The sequence below is a fragment of the Sus scrofa genome, chromosome 6 (assembly GCF_000003025.6).
Source record: "Sus scrofa isolate TJ Tabasco breed Duroc chromosome 6, Sscrofa11.1, whole genome shotgun sequence".
In the NCBI taxonomy this organism is placed as follows: domain Eukaryota; kingdom Metazoa; phylum Chordata; class Mammalia; order Artiodactyla; family Suidae; genus Sus; species Sus scrofa.
In genome coordinates this window covers 27,655,186-27,675,981 of record NC_010448.4, presented here as the reverse complement: position 1 = coordinate 27,675,981, position 20,796 = coordinate 27,655,186, and the positions used below count along the sequence as shown (strand labels likewise).

The 20,796-nt window shown below is 52.3% G+C and overlaps 1 pseudogene; it reads right to left on the bottom strand.

The window, feature by feature from the left end:
• LOC110261349 lies at positions 10,245-19,032 on the bottom strand (annotated as a pseudogene).

Genomic DNA, 20,796 nt, shown 5'->3' with positions numbered 1-20,796 from the left:
GACACCTTGCCCTGTTCTTGGGTTCTTTCCCAAATTTGCAAAGCTCTAAACCATCCTCGAAAAAAAAAAAAAAAAATCCATGTAAACCATCCTTGCGTGTAGTTTCCCATCATGCTGTAATATTGCCTTACAAATAGGCAGGCAGAATTACTAGCCCACGGCCATCTCCCCAGCCTGCCTTCCCTCTGGGAACACAAGAGGGACAGTTGATAAGGCAGACAGCAGTTCTCTTCCTCTAGATGACACTTTTGAGTGAATGGGCAAGGAGTTTGGCTTCCGGCTGTTCCAGCCCTGGCTAAATTCCTCTGTTTAGCTTGCTTCTTACCCCTTCACAGCCAAGCAAACTCGTACACTTCAATTAAGTGTGGCTTCAGAGGCCTCTGAGAAGCCTTTCTCAACGTGCTGGGCAGAATGACTGCCCCCACAGCATATCCTCACAATGCCTGCCCTGGAGACTAAACCCAACCTCCTCAAAGTCACCCCACAGTCTAGGTAGCTTCCCCAGCCCCAGCTGATGCTAACTTCATCTTGCTCCCTCCTGCTCAAGGGGAGCACCCAGCATGTCTTGCAGCTTGAACAGTGTTGGTGATTGACATGGACACAGAGATGCACCACCCAGATCTGTTTTCAGTGAAGGACTTGTTATCCCAGCAGCTGGGATGTTTTAATCCCGTTCAGGGATTCCCTCGGCTGCAGAAAGCTACCTGCAGGTCATTCTTCCTTCCTGGGCAGTTCACATTCAATTCAAGATCAATTCTTGATCTTGGCTGATCAAGAGGGTATAAAGGCCCAGCAGGGCAATGCTGATGGGCCATATTAGCTCTAAAGTTCCCTGTGGAGTCAGCTGTTGGGCCTGCAGTAGAGCTTGGTTTCCCCCTCTATCCAATTGTGCTTCCTTCTGCTCCCACGAACAGGTTTTGATCCCAAGGGCACTCATTAAAAAACATTCTGCAGGAGTTCCCATTGTGGCTCAGCAGGTTAAGAACCCGACTAGTATCCATGAGGATATGGCTCCAGTCCCTGGTCTCGCTCAGCCGGTTAAGGATCCAGCACTGCTGCAAGCTGCAGTGTAGGTCGCAGATGCAGCTCAGATCCAGCGTTGCTGTGGCTGTGGCGTGGGCCGGCAGCTACAGCTATGATTTGAGCCCCTTAGCCTGGATACTTCCATGTGCCTTGGGTGCAGTTGTAAAAATAAATAAATAAAAGAAAGGAAAATTGAGACAGAACAAGTGACAAGGGCACATGGCCAGGTAGATCCAGAGAAAGAGCTCTCAGGAGAGCAAAGGAGTCCTAAAGTTGAAGAAATTTAGTCCTTTCATTCTTTGTCAGAGCGACCTGATGTCAGAGTAGGGATTTGCCTGGGAACTCAGAGCCAGCTGTTTTCTCACTTTTTAATCAAAAAATTGCAAACAGATGGGAGCTCTCTGTGGGCATAGTGGTTAAGAATACAGCATTATTTCTGCAGTGGCTTGGGTCCCTTCTATGTTGCAGGTTCGAGCCCTGGCACAGAAACTTCCAGATGCCCTGGGTGTGGCAAAAAAAAAATTGAGGACAGAGATATCTATTCCTACCTGTCACAACTGTTTTGGTTTCCAGAGACAGAAACCCAATTAAAACTAGCTTACATAGGAGTTCCTGTTGTATCGCAGCAAAAACGAATTGGGCTAGGAACCATGAGGTTGCGGGTCTGATCCCTGGCCTTGCTCAGTGGGTTAAGGATCTGGTGTTGCCATGAGCTGTGGTGTAGGTCACAGATGCAGGCTAGATCCAGCATTGCTGTGCCTCTGGTGTAGGCCGGCAGCTACAGCTCCACTTCAACCCCTAGGCTGGGAACCTCCATATGCCTCAGGTGCAGCCCTAAAAAGACAAAAAGACAAAAAAAAAAAAAAAAAAAAAAAAAAAAACAAAAACCCCCACAAAAACTAGCTTCACAAAAGAGGGAATGTGGGAGCTCCTGTCGTGGTGCAGTGGAAATGAATCTCACTAGTATGCATGAGGATGCGGGTTCAATCCCTGACCTTGCTCGATGGGTCCGGGATCCAGCATCGCTGTGAGCTGTGGTGTAGGTTGAAGACACAGCTCGGATCCTGAGTTGCTGTGGCTGTGGTGTAGGCCAGCAGCTGTAGCTCCACTTCAACCCCTAGCCTGGGAACCTCCATATGCCACCGGTGCATCCCTAACAAGCAATAAATAAGTAAATATATAAATAAGAAAAAAAACGGAACATATCAGCTCATTTAGCTGAAAATTCTTGGTTCAGGCGTTCAAGCGCTGAAACCAGAGCTCGCTCTCTCTCTGTTCTATATTACTGCTTTATCTTCATTCACATGCTGACTCACCTGCAGGTGGTAAGGACTACTCATTCCTAATATTCCTACAAAAATCTTGGGACTGACTTTAATAGGCCCAGTTTGGGTTACCTGCTCATTGTGGACCCTGTGTCTCTCTGTGGGAAGAGTGATGTCACAGGAAAAGGAAAGTTTGCACTAGGCAGGCAAAAACATCTGCATAAAGTTAATGTTTGGCACAAAGTTATAAACTCTCAAAGAATGGTGGCTATAATGATCTTTAAGTTTCCTTCTAGCTCTGCAATTCTAGGATTTGTACAACTCTATACTCTGATGCAACTCCAACTGTAAATGTTGGCAGTCAAGGGAAGAACTGGATAAAAACCTGAGTCCATACAACTTGAGTCCAAACAAAATACCGTAAAATGAGCTCAGACAGACCTGAAAAAGGAAGCTGGCTGATCAGGGCTGGGTGTTCCTGCTCTTCTACAGCAGAGGGTAAGTGCCTGCAGTGTCCCTCCTTCTGTAGCTGAGCCAGGGACAGTGGCAGTGCCAGGATCAGTGTGGCCCTGAAAGGGATCCCCTGGGGCTCTGGGGCCTGAGGCTATACCCATAGCCCCTTCAAAGGATCCTGCTGCTTAGCATCAGATGACCTGGATGGCTGGGGGACTGGACCAGCTCTGGGAGCTGAAGGAAGCCATGGATAGGCTGGAGAAGAGAAAGGGGTGGCAAAGATTGCCTAACGTGGATGCTTTGTGGTAGGTGGTACCCAAGAGGTTCCACCAGAGCCTTCTCTGAGGCCTGGGAGGTCTAAGTGTGCAGGTAGGTGGCATATGCAGAGGAGGTAGGGCATGGAGCTCAGGTTACATCCCAGGGTTCATTCACACCATAAAACGGGTAAGTGGTGCCCTCTGGAGGTGTGTCCTGCAGCAGCTCTTCTGCCTGCCGCATCTGGGTGCTGCGAGAGGGAGGTGTGTGCTGCCCAGAATAATGGGTTCCATGTTAGATATCCTTGTGGTGCAGGAGGTCAAGGATCCGGTGTTGTCACTGCAGCACTTGCATGTGGGCATGGCGGGAAAACAAAGCTAACACCTGGAGGCTGTTTCCGTGCTATGTTGGTCCCACAACTGAGAGTTTGTTGTTCAGATATGATTGCATCCTCACTCTTCAGAAAATTATTCTTTTCCAGACATGCTGAGTACTGTAGATGTACTGGTCACCTAGAAGACAGGCAAGGTCAGGATTCTTTCTGGAAGAGAGGATCAGAGAGGTTAACTGAGTGTCTGAGATCACACAGCAAAAGAAACAATTGTACTCAAACCAAAGACCTCTTCATTAGCAATCTTTCCTGGCACTGTAGGATTCCATGTCTCAGAAGCAAAAAATTGATGGGGGTGCCCCACTAAGTGCTGAGAGTCCTGGCAACAGGGCCAGTGTTTCGGAGTCTTGGGTCTTTGGAAGGCCCTGGAGGCTACCAGTCCTCCCCTCAGGCCAGAAGAGCTGCAAGAGACATGGATCAGCAACAGGCGCCTCTGCCAGCTTTTGATGAATTTTCCTGCCACTGGTGCTAATTTCCTGAAAGGCTTTCTCCTAGCTTCAGGCTTCCCTTCAAAAGGGTCCTTGCTCTTTCATGGTAAGAGATAGGTAACCATATCCCCTTGGCTCCTCAGCAAGGTCTCTGGGCATGCCCTTCCAGGGGCCTGTGGCTCAGAGGGCAGGGGTAGACAGGAGTCGTGGACCACGGCTGGAGGGCCCCAGAGCTTGTTCCCGGATGAGGAGAACCAGGCCCAGAGAGGCCTGTGGCTTGCCTGAGGACACACACAGAGGCACAGGCCCAGACAGGAACCCATGCTCCCAAACTCTGCCTAAAAGAGACACATTGAGCTCTGTTCCGTGAGGCCATCACCTCAGCCTCTGAGTTCCTTCAGGCCGCAGATGGGCCTTCGTCCCCTCCAATTTGTTCCACAAACAAATAGGCCCAAACCCAATCCCTCATGGCACTGGGTGGGGGTAGAACTTCCCTAGCAACACCGGACCCTGCCTGTGCCCTGATCCTGGACTGGACTCCCTCTTGGGGCTTTTGCTGGGCCCCAGTTTGTTGGGATAGAGGCCTTGGGAGGGTTCCACTTGGTGAGTTCCCAGGCTGAGCTAGGTGGTGGGTGGGAGACCTCTGAGCCAGGGGCCATCCTGTGGCTGGGGGTGGGGAGCACTCAGAGCTGACCTCCTGCTTTGGCCCAAAGCTCCTTGGAACAATAGGACACATAGGAATCTCTCTCAGCTTCTCCCTCCCCTGCCTCATCTGTCATCAAGTCCTGTCCATCTGCCTTTTCTTTCTTTCTTTCTTTCTTTTTTTTTTTTTTGGTCATTTTTTTTTTTTTAGGTCTGCACCTGTGACATATGGAGGTTCCTAGGCTAGGGGTCCAATTGAAGCTGTAGCTGCCAGCCTATGCCACAGCCACAGCAATGTGGGATCCGAGCTGCCTCTGCAACCTACACCACAGCTCATGGCAATACGGGATCCTTAACCCACTGAGTGAAGCCAGGGATCGAACCCACGTCCTCATGGATGCTGTCAGAATGCTAGTCAGGTTCATTAATCGCTGAACCATGACAGGAACTCCTCCATCTGTCCTTTTTTTTTTTTTCTTTTGTATTTTCTAGGGCTGCACCTGCGACATATGGAGGTTCCTAGGCTAGGGGTCCAATTGAAGCTGTAGCTGCCAGCCTACACCACAGCCACAGCAGTGTGGGATCTGAGCCGCATCTGTGACCTATACCACAGCTCACAGCAATGCTGGATCCTTAACCCACTGAGTGAGGCCAGGGATCAAACCCGCAACCTCATGATTCCTAGTCCGATTCGTTAACCACTGAGCCATGACGATGGCAACTCCAAGCTCCATCTGCTTTATGATTCGATTGCTCTGTTCCATGAAGGACTCATCATCCAGTTCTGCAGCACCCTCCCCCGTTCCCCTCCTCCTCCCCTCCCCTCCTCCAGTAGCTCTGTACTCTGTAACCTCCTTCTGGAAGATAAGCCTGACCAGGACACTCCTCTCCATGGCTCCCTAGTGCCTCAGGGTAGAGGCCATGCTCCCTCCCAGGCTTACAGGCCTGGTGCTCCAGCTCTGGGCCCATTTCAGTGTGACTCAGAACTGGTGGGATGGAGCAGGCTAACTCCTGCCTCCAGGCCTTGGCTCCCACTGTACCCTCTGAAAGCTCCCCCTCCCTCTCCACCTCCACCCCCTCCAGTTTTTCCTATCCAGATGCTCCTCCTGGAAGCCTTTCCCGACATCCCAGCCCAGCCCATGACAGGTCAGCTTTTCCATGACCCTTTCTAGAGTGTCCCGGGGGTCTCAGTGGTCAGACAACTCGGATGAGAAACAGCTCCCTGCCCACTGCCACCTTCTGAGAACCCGAGTGCTCCCTTTTCCAGCCTGAGCAGCCCCCAGCACTGCCCTGGCTCTCTGTCCACTTGTCTGCCTGGGCCTGTGTCTATCTGCTTCTGTTTCTTTCCTCCACTCCCTGACTTTTTCAACAGATCATTCCACTGTCTCTTCTACTGGTCTTCACGCCTCTCCTCATGTTTAATTTGTGTATTTGTGTGTGTGTGTCTTTTTTGTCTTTCTAGGGCCGCGCCCATGGCATAAGGAGGTTCCCAGGCTAGGGGTCCAATCAGAGCTGTAGCAGCTGGCCTACACCACAGCCACAGCAACACTGGATCCTTAACCCACTGAGTGAGGCCAGGGATCGAACGCATATCCTCATGGATGCTAGTTGGGTTTGTTAACTGCTGAGCCACAATGGAAACTCCTCCTCATGCTTTAATTTAATGCTCTGTCACCTCATTCCACCAAGGACTCAAGTGGTGTGTTTATCTCCCGTCCTCACTCAGTCCCCAACCCCGATTTCTCACAGTCTCTCTGTCCCCTCTCATCCCACAGCTAATGACCTTGGGACGTAGAAAGAGGAGTTCTTACTCCTTTAGAGAGGGGATCCCCTCTCTGTCATAGAATAAGGTTCTAGGGCACAAGGCAGGCCCCAGCCCTTCCCTACCAAGGTCAGACCTGTGTGGGGTTGGGAGCAAGAGAAAGGGCCACCTGGGCATCCATGCCACTGCATCCAGGGCTGCTCAGGGCCCTCGGCGCCTTAATGCAGTCCCTTGTGGTGCCTGTGGGGGAAAGAGAAGTATCGTGTAGCAGATCTCTTTGGTGAAGGCCCTGTGTGAACCTTCCTACTGAAGCCTTCCCCACTGTTTCTTCACTTCTTCAGCCTCATCCAGAGTGTGTCCTGGGCATAGGCCCACCTTGTCTCTCACTCCAGGGCCCCAGCATGTCCCGCTTGGCCTGGAAAGGAGTCAGTTGAGGAAGGGGAGGCCTTGAAGTGGTGGTGTCTGTCTCCTTTTCCTTCACCTGAAGCCTCCCTGGACCTCAGAGCTGCCATTAGCTTGGGATCCCAACCAAGCACCTGGAGCTTCTGCCCACGCAGCCTGAGGGCTCCAGGAGGGCAAGATCCCTCTTAGGTCTCCCAACAGGTTGGCGAGGCAGGCTGTACAAGACAGGGACCCGGGAGACTAAGTCCATGTGTTCACTCCTCAGGGAAAAAGGTCAGAGGCCGTGCATGGCCCACCCATTCTTCTACCCACTTCTCTGCCAAGTGGGCTCTATCCAGCATGGGAGGAGGGTTTCTAAAGCCAAGCCCAGCCAGGGCCACCAACAGGGAACTGCTCCGGGCTTGGTCAGCCTGGGCCTGGGCCTTGGAGGTCCCAAGCCAGGCGGGCCATGAGGCCACAAGAGAGCTTGGGCAGAACTCACCCCTGCCTGGAGCCTCAATCGCTAGCCTACTACTGGGGGGGCCCCCCACCCCCAGACCACCGGCTGCTGCCCGCCTGCCTGGCGACTGAAGGCAGGCGTCTGGGCGCAGGCAGTCCTGGGGCGCAGGAGCCCTCACAGAGAGGGGAGCCCCACTCCCCTCGCCCCCACCCACCACCCAGCGGCGGCGGGTTACAGCTCCCGGCGCCCTCGAGTCCGCCCAGGCCCTGGCCCCACGCCAGGCAACTGGATCCATCACAGCAGTTGGCGGGAGCCGGGAAGGCGCGTCCCCCGGGGCTCGCAGGCGGCTGGCGCTGGCGGCGGGCAGGGGGCGGGCGGCGGCTGCGGCGCTGCGGGGGCTGCGGTTGGCGCGGGCACCGCCGAGGGGCCACGTCTCCCGCACTAATTGGCCTTTCCTCAGCCGCCCCAGCCGGTAATTGCTGCTTCGGGGGTGGAAAGCTGGGGGTGTTGGAGGAGAGGAAGGGGCGCCGCTTCCGGAGCAGGGAGTGGGGCTCAGGCCGAGCTGAGCCGCGTGTGCGCGCCTTTCCTAGGCCAGCTTTGCTCCGGGGCGCTTTCGTGCTCAAAGTGGCCCTGGCGAGTGGAGGTGAACTTGGGGAAAAGCCACAGAAGAGTCCTGGGATCCTCACCAAGATCCAGTCAGTTCTGAGAACCTCTCCCTGGGGCGCGGGGTCTGGCAGGGGATTTAGGAAAAGCTCTGGGGGGTCCTCAAGGGATCTGGGTGAGGGTGTGAAGATGGGGTGGAGACAGGGCAGCAGGTAGGCCTCTACAATGCCCTCTTCCAGCAGTGCTATGGGGAGGGGCAGACAGGAAGAGGGGTACTCTCCTGGATGGCTGGGGAGGGTATGAGGCAGGGACTATGGGAGGCAGGGGCCCAGCCCAGCACCCAGCCTGCCCACCCGAGTTCTTACTGGCTTGAATTCCTTGAGGAGGTCCCAGGGTTCTGGGAGAGTCCTCTAGAATTCTCACTTCTGCCCCAGCCTGGCCAGCCCTGGCTCCAGCTCAGCTGCGCTCCCTCTAATTTGGGCAAGGATAGCCTCTGGGCGGGTGGGTGGCTGCTTGGAGAAGACCCCTTCTGCAGACCTGTGTGGCAGAGCTTGAGGAGGGGAGAACTGAGAGGCCTTCCAAAGCAGGGCTGGAACAGCCTGGGGTCAGACCTCAGGATCTCCTGGGCAAGATGTCCCCTGTAGGCACTGGGAGGAATCAAGCCCAACCAGACCCCAGCCAGAGCCTCCTGAGTTCTTCACAGGTTGCCCAGGGGGCCTAAGCTCCCAGTCCTCACTCTGGCTTCTATGATGAGTGGCTATTTAGTTGCCTGTCCCCTGGTTAGGGGTGGGCAGAGATGTTCTTCTAGCTATGCCTCCCCTGAAATTGGAGCTGTCACACATCCTCTGGAGGCCACACTCCCTCAGGGATTGTTCTAGGTCTGGATGGAGGTAGCAGGGTAAGTCGGACAGGTATGGATCAAATTCCCACTCTGCCACCACTAGCTCATCTCCTGCCTTGATTTCTTTATTGGTAGAATAGGATTAATGAAATCCATGTGACAACATTGTTGTGAAGATAAACTTTTGCTTGATAGGGGTTCTCCCCACTCCTCCAACCATCCTTTTGCTTTGGGGCCTGAAATGCTGGGGTATGAAGTATCAGGTGCCCCCTATTACATGGGTCTTTGCAGCCTCTAGTTATCTCAGATACTCAGGAAACCCCTAAAAATAAAGACCCTAGTCAACTTTGTAGTTTGGGACATAAAAATCTCTGGTATGCTACACTAATGTTCATAAGCATTTTTCACAATGACCAAAAGGTGGGAACAAGGCAAATATCCATAAACATATAAATGGATAAACAAAATGTGGAAAAAGACACATGCACTTGTATGTTCATTGCAGCACTATTCACAATAGCCAAGACAGGGAAACAACCCAAATGTCCATCGACAGACGACTGGATTAAGAAGATGTGGTGTATATATACACAACGGAATACTACTCAGCCATCAAAAAGAACAAAATAATGCCATTTGCAGCAACATGGATGGAACTAAAGACTCGCATACTAAGTGAAGTAAGCCAAAAAGAGAAAAATACCATACAATATCACTTACATCTGGAATCTAATATACAACACAAATGACCCTTTCCACAGAGAAGAAAATCATGGACTTGGAGAACAGACTTGTGGTTGCCCAGGGGGAGGGGGAAAGAGTGGGATGGACTTGGAATCTGGGGTTAATAGATAGAAACTATTGCCTTTGGAATGGATAAGCAATGAGATCCAGCTGTATAGCACTGGGAACTATATCTAGTCACTTATGATGGAGCATGATAATGTGAAAAAAAGAATGTATATATGTATGTGTGACTGGGCCACCTTGCTGTACAGTAGAACATTGACAGAACACTGCAAACCAATTATAATGGAAAAAATAAAAATCATTCAAAACCAAAACAAAATGTGGTATGTACACACAATGGAATATTATTCAGTCCTAAAAAGGAACAGAATTCTGTCATATGCTACAATGTGGATGAACCTTGAAGATATGCTAAGTGAATTAAGCCAGACAAAAAAGGACAAATATTGTGTGATTCCACTTATATGAGGTACCTGGAATACACAAATTATAGGATAGGAAGTAGAAGAGTGGGTACCAGAGTTTGGGGATGAGTGGAAATAGGGAGTTATTGTTTAATGGATACAGGGTTTCAGTTTGGGATGATGAAAAAGTTCTGAAGATGGATGGTAGTGATGGTAATGTGACCATACTCACTGTCACTGAAATTAAAATTGTTAAAATGGTACATTTTGTGTTAGGCATACTTGAGCACTCAAAAACCCCACAAAGAAACCAAAACGGGAGTTCCTGTTGTGGCTCAGGGGGTTAGGGACCCAACTAGTATCCATGAAGATGTGGGTTCAATCCCTGGCCTCACTCAGTGGGTTAAGGATCCAGTGTTCCCATGAGCTGTGAGGTAGGTCTCAGATGCGGCTCAGATCCTGAGTTGCTGTGGCCGTGGCGTAGGCTGGCAGATGCAGCTTCGATTGGACCCCTAGCCTGGGAACTTCCACATGCTGCAGATGTGGCCCTAGAAAGGAAGGAAAGAAGGAAGGAAGGCGAGAGACCAAAACCAAACAAAAACCTGTGGGACGGGCTGGGGTGTGCCCAGGTCAGGTTGCTAGATACACCAGAGAGTGAGGAGTCTGGATGCAACACCAAGACCTAATCCAATGGACAGAGAGCTCAGAATGTGGATGTCCTGAGGGGTGCACTTGAGACAACAAGGAAAAAAGCCAAGTGTTCTGCAGGCCAGGCGACTCTGCTGCAGCTCCCCTTGACTGCGTGAGCAGAGGAGGCTTAGCCTCACAGGGAGCAGGTGGCAGCGCTCCCTTCCTCCATGGTCTCCCATTGAGAAACTATCTACTTCACCCAACCATCTGACAGATGGAAACATTCAGGGCAAGTCATATGCTCTTATTGAGGATCATTCCTGCGTCCAGGCTTTGGAGGGGCCCTGGGGAACTGGGTATGGAGGGAACAGAAGATTCCAAGCTATCAAAGCTTCACTCCTTGTAACATATAACCTGCCCAAGGCCTCAGGCCAATGGGAACAGGCATAAAGTTGCACAGGATTAAATGGTAAATAGCAAGCTAGGTGCAATGATAGGAGCGGTGGCAGTCTGGGTGGACTTCCCATAAGAAGTGGCTTTAAGTAGACCTTGATGGGTGGGAGGATTTGGAGAAGGGGGAGAAGCATTTGTTCTGAGTCTGAGTAGCTGTGCACAGTAGGGCAGTGAAAGGGCCTGGACTAACTGATGGTCAGTGAGATAGGTGGGCATTCTGGCATGTCAGGCTAAAGGGGGTGGTTCAGGGCCCCAAACAAAGGCTAAATCTCTGGCTCTAGACTGAAGCAACAGGGAGCCTAGATGCTTGTCCCAGATGTGTCTATGGCTAATCTCCTCAAGGCCTGGGAGGTGGGACAACCCCTAAGACTCCCTCCTGCATAGCCAGCCTCAGAACTGCCCTGCTTCTCAGTCCTTAGTGCTGGTGCAGCCTCATCCAAAAGGCCATTTTCTCCTCCTTAAGCTTCACACCCCCATCGTGGTTAAATCCAGCTGCAAGTACTTCTCATCCTTGTTGTAACATAGCCAGTGGGGCAGCTTCCCACCATTGGGGTTTCTGCCCAGAAGAGAGGATTATTCCTGTGCATCTTGCCTCCTTCTCTCACCCTTCTCTCATTCACCTTGCCTCATCTTGCCTCCTTCTCTCACCCTTCCCTCATTCACCTTGCCTTGGGAGTTGGGGGTCCAAGAAGGCTTTTCAGAGATGATACTTAGATCTTCAAGAAAGAAGAGGAAAGCGTATAGCAATGAGGCACCTTCCAGGCAGAGGGAACAGTATGGGCAAAGGGTTGGAGGTATGAAGGCCCAGGGCTTTGGGAGGAAGCGCAAGTACAGGGTTAGGTAAAAACACGGAATGTGTGAAGAGGATGGATCCGGAGAGGAGTTGAAACAGGAAGTGTTTTAAAAAGTTTTGTGCCAAGCTAAGGGGATGGGACTTTACCTGGGAGCAGAGGGAAGCCATGCAGAGTTTGAAGAGGTGATAATTCAGAAAGACCCCTTGAGTGTCATAGGAAGATGGACAGAATGCAGAGAGAATGTGGAGATGGGGAACTAGGCATCTCTGCCAGGGAACCCCCCCCACCCCCCCACAGCCCAGCTTGGTCAGACACCCCTTGATGCTCTCAAAGTGCCTCTGATCCCGCAACACAATCCTCACTAAACCAGATTGTAATTTGATGTTTTTTGTTTGTTTGTTTTGCTTTTAGGGCCACACCTGAGGCATGTGGCGGTTCCCAGGCTAGGGGTCAAATCAGAGCTACAGCTGCCAGCCTACGCCACAGCCACAGCAACGTGGCATCTGAGCTGCACCTGAGACCTACCTTACAGCTCATGGGAACACTGGATCCTTAACCCATCAAAGGAGTCCAGAGATTGAACCCGAGTCCTCATGGATACTGGTTGGGTTCGTTAACTGCTGAGTCACGACGGGAACTCCCCTGATGTTTCTGTTAAACATTAACAAGCCTCTGGAGAAGGGGGTCATGTCTGTGATAGCCTTGAACTCCAGCTCCCAGTATTGAGCTGGGCATGAGAGAGCATTGACAGTGACTGTGGAGTGCTTGAGTGAGTGAAGAGTGTGGTCATGGGACAAAGAGGAACCTATTCTAGGGACATCGAGGACCTGGTGACTGACTAGGGAAAGATGGGACATTCTGCTTGGGTTGATCACACATTTTCTGTGGGACATGCAAGGACAAGTATCTGAAACAGCTGGTCATCAGGTTTAGAATGACTGCCCAGATGAGTCAGGGGCCCAGACTCACCCTGTGCTGGCAGAGTTGGCCCAGTATTTCATCATCCAGAGGCTCAGCACCTTCTCCTTCCTGGAGGCAGAATGGAATGTGGCGTTTGGAACAGAGCATGGGGTGCTGACATGTGATCAGCAATGGAAGGTGGGTCAGAATACAAAGGTGGGGAGACTGGAAGTCCAGCGTGGGTGGCAGGTGGGGCTGTAGCCCCTTTGGAGAAGGGCCTCCAGAAGATGAAGCCGATCTCATCCCCATGGTCTGCACCATCAGTGCGGGATTGGTAATGATGCTGGGAGTGTGGTGCTCAATTTGTACACGTAGACAGGGAAGCCAGCATCTATGAACAGGGAAACTGAGAGGGGCTGCAGGAAATGGCCTGGCCTGGGCTTCTCATCCAACCCACGAATTCCACCCACCTGCATCAAGCTGGGTAAAGAGCTTGGGCTTCAGAACCAAGGGAGCAGATTTGAATCCTGTCCATGCCATTCATTAGCCACGTGACCTGGGGCAACTCACTCAACCTCTCTGAGCTGTAGCTCATCTGCCAACTGAGGACATGAAAATAATTCATGGGATTGTGGCAAGGATCGCAGAAGCCTTTCTGAACTTGCCTCTCTCTGTTTAACATTTACGGTTCTTCACTGTCTACCTCTGCAGCCCCTCCTGTGACCTCTCACCCACATGTTGCCCAAGCCCTGGTCAGCCTGGGCAGGATCTCCAAGGTGCCCCTAAGTCTGTCAGTTCTTCCCTGAACATGCTAGGCTGTCTCCTCTGGGCGGACCTTGGTCTTGCCCTCCTCAGCCCCAGGGAACAGCCCCTCTTCTCTCACAGTTGATAGCATGCTGCCTCTTTTGTGGCCACGTGGAATCCTACACCAGCCCAGAGGAACAGAGAGCATGGGTGAGCACTTGGTAAGTCCAGTGGCAGGAGTGGACAGGGGGTGCCCACTCCCAGGGACCCCACATACTTCAGTGATGGCGGGCAGCCTACAGCGTGGAGTGCCCAAAGGTAGCGCCCCCAGCTAGGTCTTCCAGACGGCTCTGTAACATTTTCCAGTCATGGTCATCGATATCACCCAGGTACTCCTCCATCACCAGTGGTAATTGCTCCTTGGTGATATTCTGGCTGGGGAAGCCACATCCACCCTGAGGTATGGGGTGCCAGCTGGGCCGGAGGTGGGCACACCAGTAACTGGACCCAGGCTCAGCAGCCCCAGGGGTTTTTGGCCTGGGGGAAGGGAGACAGGGAGCTTCCCAGGAAGGTCTCCCTCTTTGATGATTCTTACCCCTATGTTTTTGCTGCATGAGAACTGCCTGCCGTGTCCCTGAAGAAGCCCCAGGAGACTTGCCCACCAGCAGCCATCTGATTCCGTGCCAAACCCCAGGCCTCCCAAGAAAGACCTCTGTTCTGGCCGGGAGCCCTTTGTGAAGAGAAGCTACTAGGTAAAAAGCGGGGCGGGGGGGGCGGTCAGCCTTGTCCAACCAAACTGAGCACCCCTGACAGCACGGCCCCTCACCAACAGGGTGCGGGTATGCCAGTGCACCTTGGAGATGGTTTCTTTCCTCAGAGGGCGCTGGCTTATCGGGAGTGTCACGATCTGCTCCACAAGACAAAGACCCAGGTGTAGGCCAGTCCCAAACATCAGGAGGGATTCCCACCAGTGCTACACCAGGCCCCAAGGCTCTTGCCCATGTAAATGGTGAGTTCTCAGAGCACAAAGCCCAGGAAGAGCCCATGACCCTTTCCTGCACTTCTGTTCCCAACCTGTCCATCACCACCAATGAAGTGGGGGCCTGGAGGGTCCCCCACTCCTGAGATGGGTCATCTACCCTGACGCAGGAGCAAGGGAGAGCCTCAGGATATACAGCTGCCTGGAGGATAAGAAATGGACAGGATAACCCATCCAAACTATGACCTAAGATTCTGGGGCCCCAAACGTCCAAGAGACTACACTTCTCTCCCCCCATTGTTCCCAGCCAGCTCTCACTACACAGAGACTGCAGGAAGCCCCCAAGCACGGGGCATTCCCAGAGGGGCCACTGGGATCTGACCTAGTGCCCAGCCCTGCTCAAGAGGCACCCTCTGTTACCCCCACTGCAGTGGGCAGCCCTCCTCTTTACTTACAAAAGGCAAGAACCAACTGAACTCTGGGTTGTTGACACCCAAAAGGTAGGGCACAGGTGCAACCTGAGCCTGGGTCAGGCCCTGAAAAAAAAATACAAAAAACAAGAAAAAAGAAAACCCCATCCCTCCCCACATGCCCAGCCTCCTTGTCCTGCTCCTATTGTTGCTATTCACTTATCACTCCCTACAGAGGTGAATATTCATTTATTTGTAGGGTTTATTATCTCTCCTCACTGGAACCCCAGCCCCACGGGCAAAAGACTTTGGCCTAAATAGTTTACCGAGTATCCTAAATACCTGGAGCCCAGTAGATGTTCAATAACTGCTCAGATTACAGAATGGAGCCTGTTCATCTCTTCCGGGTCTTCATGGGAGTGCAGGTGGAAGAATCTCTTTGGGAAGAGAAGCGGACTAGAGTTAAAGGGAGTCTCCCCAATGTGCTCCTGAGTCAGGGTCCCTGGGGTGGTCTGGGTATCAGGTCAGAAGAGTTGTTTGCAGGCAGCTGGGTCAGAGAGCTGGAAGGAACTTCCACCTACCATCTTCTTGGACATACGCATCATCTCGGTCTCTGATCGTGCCCTCGAGCAGTCTACCAGAATCTTTGTGCTGCTGTGGTTGCAACCTGCCAGACGGGCAATCTTCTGTGAAGAGAGGATGTGCTCGGGGCTGCCCTTATCCTGCCTCTCCTTGCTGGACCCTGGGGGAGAGGAGGTCCCTACCTTGGCCACCTTCACTGGGTCAGGAGTGATAAGATTCTGAGTACTGCAGTGCCACTCTGGGAAATGGCCCGATGGAAGAGACCCCAGGCTAAGGGTGATGTCATCTGCCGGGGGTGGGGGAACATGGTACCCATAGATGCACAAGTGGGGTCCACTTGAGCAGTTTTGCATGTCTGTGTGGCCATGGATGGGCAGCCTGAAGGGGCCCAGTGAAGGTAGAAGCTGAGAGGGAGTCAGGAGTTCTGGGTCAGAGTTCTAGAGCCAGTGCTTTCCTGCCTCTGGGCATCCATGTCCTGGTTTGCACAATGTTCCCCAGGGGTCCCAGAGGGATCTGGTGATATTGCAATGGTTCTGCTGTTTAACAACCAGTAAGAGCCTCTCTCTGTTGCTGGGCTAGAAATGTAGGCAGAGTGGACCCCATGGTTCCCATGGCCCCAATTACCTGCACTGATAGCTCCTAGCCTTTCTCTGCTGCCCAAGTTGGGGGGAACAACTATATCAGGGACCTTCCCATCCTACCCCTTGGGCACCTCAGATTTAATGTGCCTCAAACCTGCTCCAGCCTTTCCTAATCCACACCATCCACCTGGCCCCAGGGGCCTTCCCTCTCTCTGCTCATCACATGCTGCAGCTGCCCCCATGCTGTCCACTTGACCTCCTGCTTCACTCGGCAAACGTCCTCTACTGTCCTTTCTTCCTGCCTCTATTTCAGAACCAGGTCCCATTAGATAAAACACTCCCCACCCCCAAGTTGATCTCCAAGCCTCAGCTTGTGCTTCTTTTTAACCCCAGTCCCAGCAGATTGAGCCAATCTGATTGCACTACTCCCCTGCTTAAACCCTTTCCCTGTTCTTCAGTGCATTTTTTTTTTTTGTCTTTTGTCTTTGTTGTTGTTGTTGTTGTTGTTATTGTTGCTATTTCTTGGGCCGCTCCCGCGGCATATGGAGGTTCCCAGGCTAGGGGTTGAATCGGAGCTGTAGCCACCGGCCTACGCCAGAGCCACAGCAACGCGGGATCCGAGCCGCGTCTGCAACCTACACCACAGCTCATGGCAACGCCGGATCGTTAACCCACTGAGCAAGGGCGGGATCGAACCCACAACCTCATGGTTCCTAGTCGGATTCGTTAACCACTGCGCCACGATGGGAACTCCCTTCAGTGCATTTTTAATAAAGTTACTTAACTTCTCTGGGCCTTACTTTCTTCATCTGAACACTTCTCTTTTTGTTGAGTGTAGAAAGGGAATACTTCTCTTTTTGGATTATTGAGGGGATTTAATGAATGAATATATATAAATGCTTGGAAAAGAGTCTGGCACATAGAACATGCTCAAGTTTTTTGAGTATAATCACTGTGGGCCACAAGACCTTGTGCGATGTGGTCCCTGATCACTGCCTAGCCATATGTCCCTCACAGGACACCTGACCTTATCACAATTGCACTCCAGGGACACTCCACATCAGCAGTGCCCCAGGAGTCAGAGGCAAAGCCTAGTCTCTAACCCAGGCCTGACTCAGGCCTAGTCTGTGGCCCCAACCCTGTTGAGAGGGCAGATGGTGGGCTCTATTCTGGGCATAGAGCTCTGGGGGGAACGTGGTGAGGCAGGAAGTGCGGTGTATCTTTCTGGCCCACAACTGATTGGCTGAGTATCCATAGTCTCAGAATTGCCCATCCTGGGCTGGCTTGGTTTTCTCACCAGGGCCACCCACTGAATGGAACGGACATCCTTGGCTGTGAGGGGCAGTACCCACGGCAGGGGTGAGGGCAGGTCTGCGGACCAGAACGTTCTTATACACGCAAATCTTCACATGTAATCTACGCAGAACACATAAGAACATGCGAGCCTGCATCTGTGCCTGAGTTTATCTGGTTACTGCACTCATCAGTCCCGAGATGCACATGGCCCCCTATGACTGGCCAAAGTCACACAGGTCGGATCTCCTCCGAAGCCTTCGATGTTCTCCTGAATCCAGCGCAGAGCCTCAGCTTGGTCCAATAGTGCCCAGTTCCCGCGGCCTGGCTGTCGCCCATGCTGAGCGCAGGGCTCATGATCAGGGTCCGGAGCCCAAGTGCCTGGGTGCTGTGGGCTCCCGCCTCGACCTGTCCTGTCCCTCAGAGACACGGTCTCCCCACTGCATCCCCTTCCTCATAGTTGGGCTCCGCCCCTGTGAAGCGGTGCCCAGTGCTTGTCCAACAAACATTGGACCACGCCCTGTCAAGCCGCTCTAGCGGATAGGCCCCCACAGGCCACGCCCCTTCCCGTCTACCCGGTCCTCGACTCCCCCTCCCAGAGGAGGCCCCTTCCCTGGTCCCCAGGCCAGGTTCCCAGCCCCGCCTCTTAAGGAAGCCTAGGATGCCGAGTCTGTGCTGCAGAAGGACGAGCACCACTTTTTCTTTTTCTTTTTTTTTGTCTTTTTGCTATTTCTTTGGGCCGCTCCCGCAGCATATGGAGGTTCCCAGGCTAGGGGTCGAATCGGAGCTGCAGCCACCGGCCTACGCCAGAGCCACAGCAACGCGGGATCCGAGCTGCGTCTGCAACCTACACCACAGCTCATGGCAACGCCGGATCGTTAACCCACTGAGCAAGGGCAGGGACCGAACCCGAACCTCATGGTTCCTAGTCGGATTCGTTAACCACTGTGCCACGACGGGAACTCCCGGAGCACCACTTTTTCTCAGGCGAAAAATTCCGAGCCATCGCACATGGAAGCGGAGCCCACGAGAAAGGCACCTCCTGGGAACCAGACCATCACCTGGGAGAGAGCGGGACAGTGGAGTGCCTGAGTGGGATGGTGCATGGTGAGAGGCTGAGTACTCAGCGGTAGTAGAGGGTTCCCATGCACTTACACTGGCCCGCACACACTCAGGTACAGACAGTCCTCACTGAAGCGCTGCCACTCGTATTTTTTGTGTGTTGAAGTACATGGAGGTGATCTCCCCCAGGGCTCCTAAGGGCATCTGCGGGTGCGATGTGAGTTGGGGCCCAGCGCCGAGATGATAATAGGGAGAATATTCCAAACCAGGTTCTGTCACCACGAGGGACTAGAACCCTAAGCAAAATCCAGGCAATGCATGCGTAGGTGCACTTCATTCCCACCTCCCCAAGCCTAAAGACGTACCTGCTCCCCTTCCATTCTTCCCTCAGTCCAAACATACCCTCTACCACCCACCTTCTCCAGCAACTATCCTGTCTCTCTCTCTCCCTCAAGGCCAAACTTTTCAACAAGTTGTCTTTCCCTCCACCCCCACTAGCCACTTCAAGGTCACCAGCAGGCAGCTTGTCTCTATCTCCACAGATTGCCTTCGCCTTCCTTGCTTCACTTCTCAGCCACAGCCAGTGTTGGTAAGATGCTGTCCAATAGATTGCATCCAGTATCCCAGCAGGAAAGCCAAGGTTCTTATTGCCAAGAACCGGGGTTATAAGCAGCTGAGGCATCTGTCCCCAGCCCACTACCAAAGCCATTCCCATCAAGAGGTCACCAATGACTTCCAGCTTCTAAACCTCTGTCATCATCTTACTTGCCCTGGCAGCCCTCTATAGTTGACCATACTTTCCTTCTTAAACAGCTTTGCTTCTCGAGGCTGCTGTAACTCTGCTCTCCAGATTTTCCTGCTACCTCATCGGTGACTCCTTCTCTTCTTCCAGGCCTAAGCAGGGGCTGGGGGTGCTCCAAGCGTCAATGCTTATTACTCTTTTCATGCTGACTCTTCTTTCCTGAGCTGTTGTCCTCCAGGCCCGGGGCTTCACACCATGCTGAAGACCAATCTCCTTCCAGCTCCTTTTATCCAAACCACCTACCCCACATCTTCACATGGATATCTATGAGACATGTCAAACTTAGCATGCCCCAAAACGAACTCTGGTTTTGCCCAAACCTGCTCTTGCCCTAGTCTTCTCCATTTTGATAAATGGTACCTCTAGTCCCCTTGCTGCTCTGCCCCCAAACTACTCATTATCCTTGATTACTCTCCTTCCCTCGTGACTCACATCCCGTACTCCAGCAAATCCTGTCAACTTTACCTTCAAAATAAATCTGGAGTTGTCCACCCCCACCACCTCCACTATAACTACCTTGGTTGAAACCACCATCTCTGTAACAACTTCCTCTCTCTCTGTTCCCCCCTTCATCACCACCACACAGTCTGTCCTAAGCCATCCACAAATTCTTATACCTGACACTTTGATTTCCAAAGAGCCAGGGTCTGACAGCTCATGGCCAATGTTCCAATAACTGACATCCAGACTTCTATGCAATGGACACCCCAATCTCTAACCCCCTGATGGTCATGGTTATTCCATGTTCTGTCACCTGATCCATGGACTTCCAAATAACAGTCACACAATGCTCAGAATGCCTGGGCTTCTCTCAACGATGGCCAGTGTTCTAACAACCACTACCCAGTGTTTCAATAAGTCATTCATGTTCTAACAGCGGACACCCTGTTCTTAATAACTACCCAAGGTGGTACTTGTTGTTTAATCAACTGACACCAAGGTCTCACAGTAGACAGTTTTCTAAATCCAATATTTATCCAACTGATGCTGAACATTGTTAATGTTCATTGTGAAATGTTCTGGACAGTGGGTTACTCGGTGATTCGAGTAAACAGTAAATACACTTGTTCTGGGTAAACTGCCAAGCCTCATGCTTCAAAGGGCAGCCATTGTCCCAACATGCTCATGTGATTCAGGGCTTGAGCTGAGCGAGAGGTTGCATTAAGACCTGGGGACGTTAAAACTGCAACTGAGCCTATGCCCTTCCTATCTTGGAGCTCCTTCTGCAGGGAAGGGCTGGGGGTGCCATGTGAACCTGTTTTTAGGCTCAAGCACCAAGGAAGAGGGAAGAGCTCAGGGGTTACTCTGTGTGTGTGTGTGTGTGTGTGTGTGTGTGTGTGTGTGTGTGTACTACTCCTCACACACCTCACACACATTTAGGAAAACTCAGCTCCCTGGCAGGTTCTGGCGGCACATCAGTAAGTACCTCCTCCTTGCCTGGAGCTCTAACATGAGAATCAAGAACAGCATTACCAGTGCTTAAACACCAAGCCACCTCATTTTATTTTGTTTGTTTGTTTGGTTATTTGTTTTTTTTTTTGTCTTTTTAGAGCTGCACCCCGCGGCATATGGAGGTTCCTAGGCTAGGGGTTGAATCGGAGCTGTAGCCACTGGCCTATGCCAGAGCCACAGCAACGCGGGATCCGAGCCGTGTCTGTGACCTACACCACAGCTCATGGTAACACCAGATCCTTGACCCAATAAGCAAGGCCAGGGATCGAACCCGCAACCTCACGGTTCCTAGTCAGATTCGTTAACCACCAAGCCACGACGGGAACTCCCACCACCTCATTTTTTAGGTTTGGAAACCGAGGCCCAGAATGGTCCCAGGCCTGCTTGTGGCCATACAATGCACTCCTTTCAGCGAGTTGTTCAAACCCTGGCCCTGAGGCAGGCATAGGTTCACTG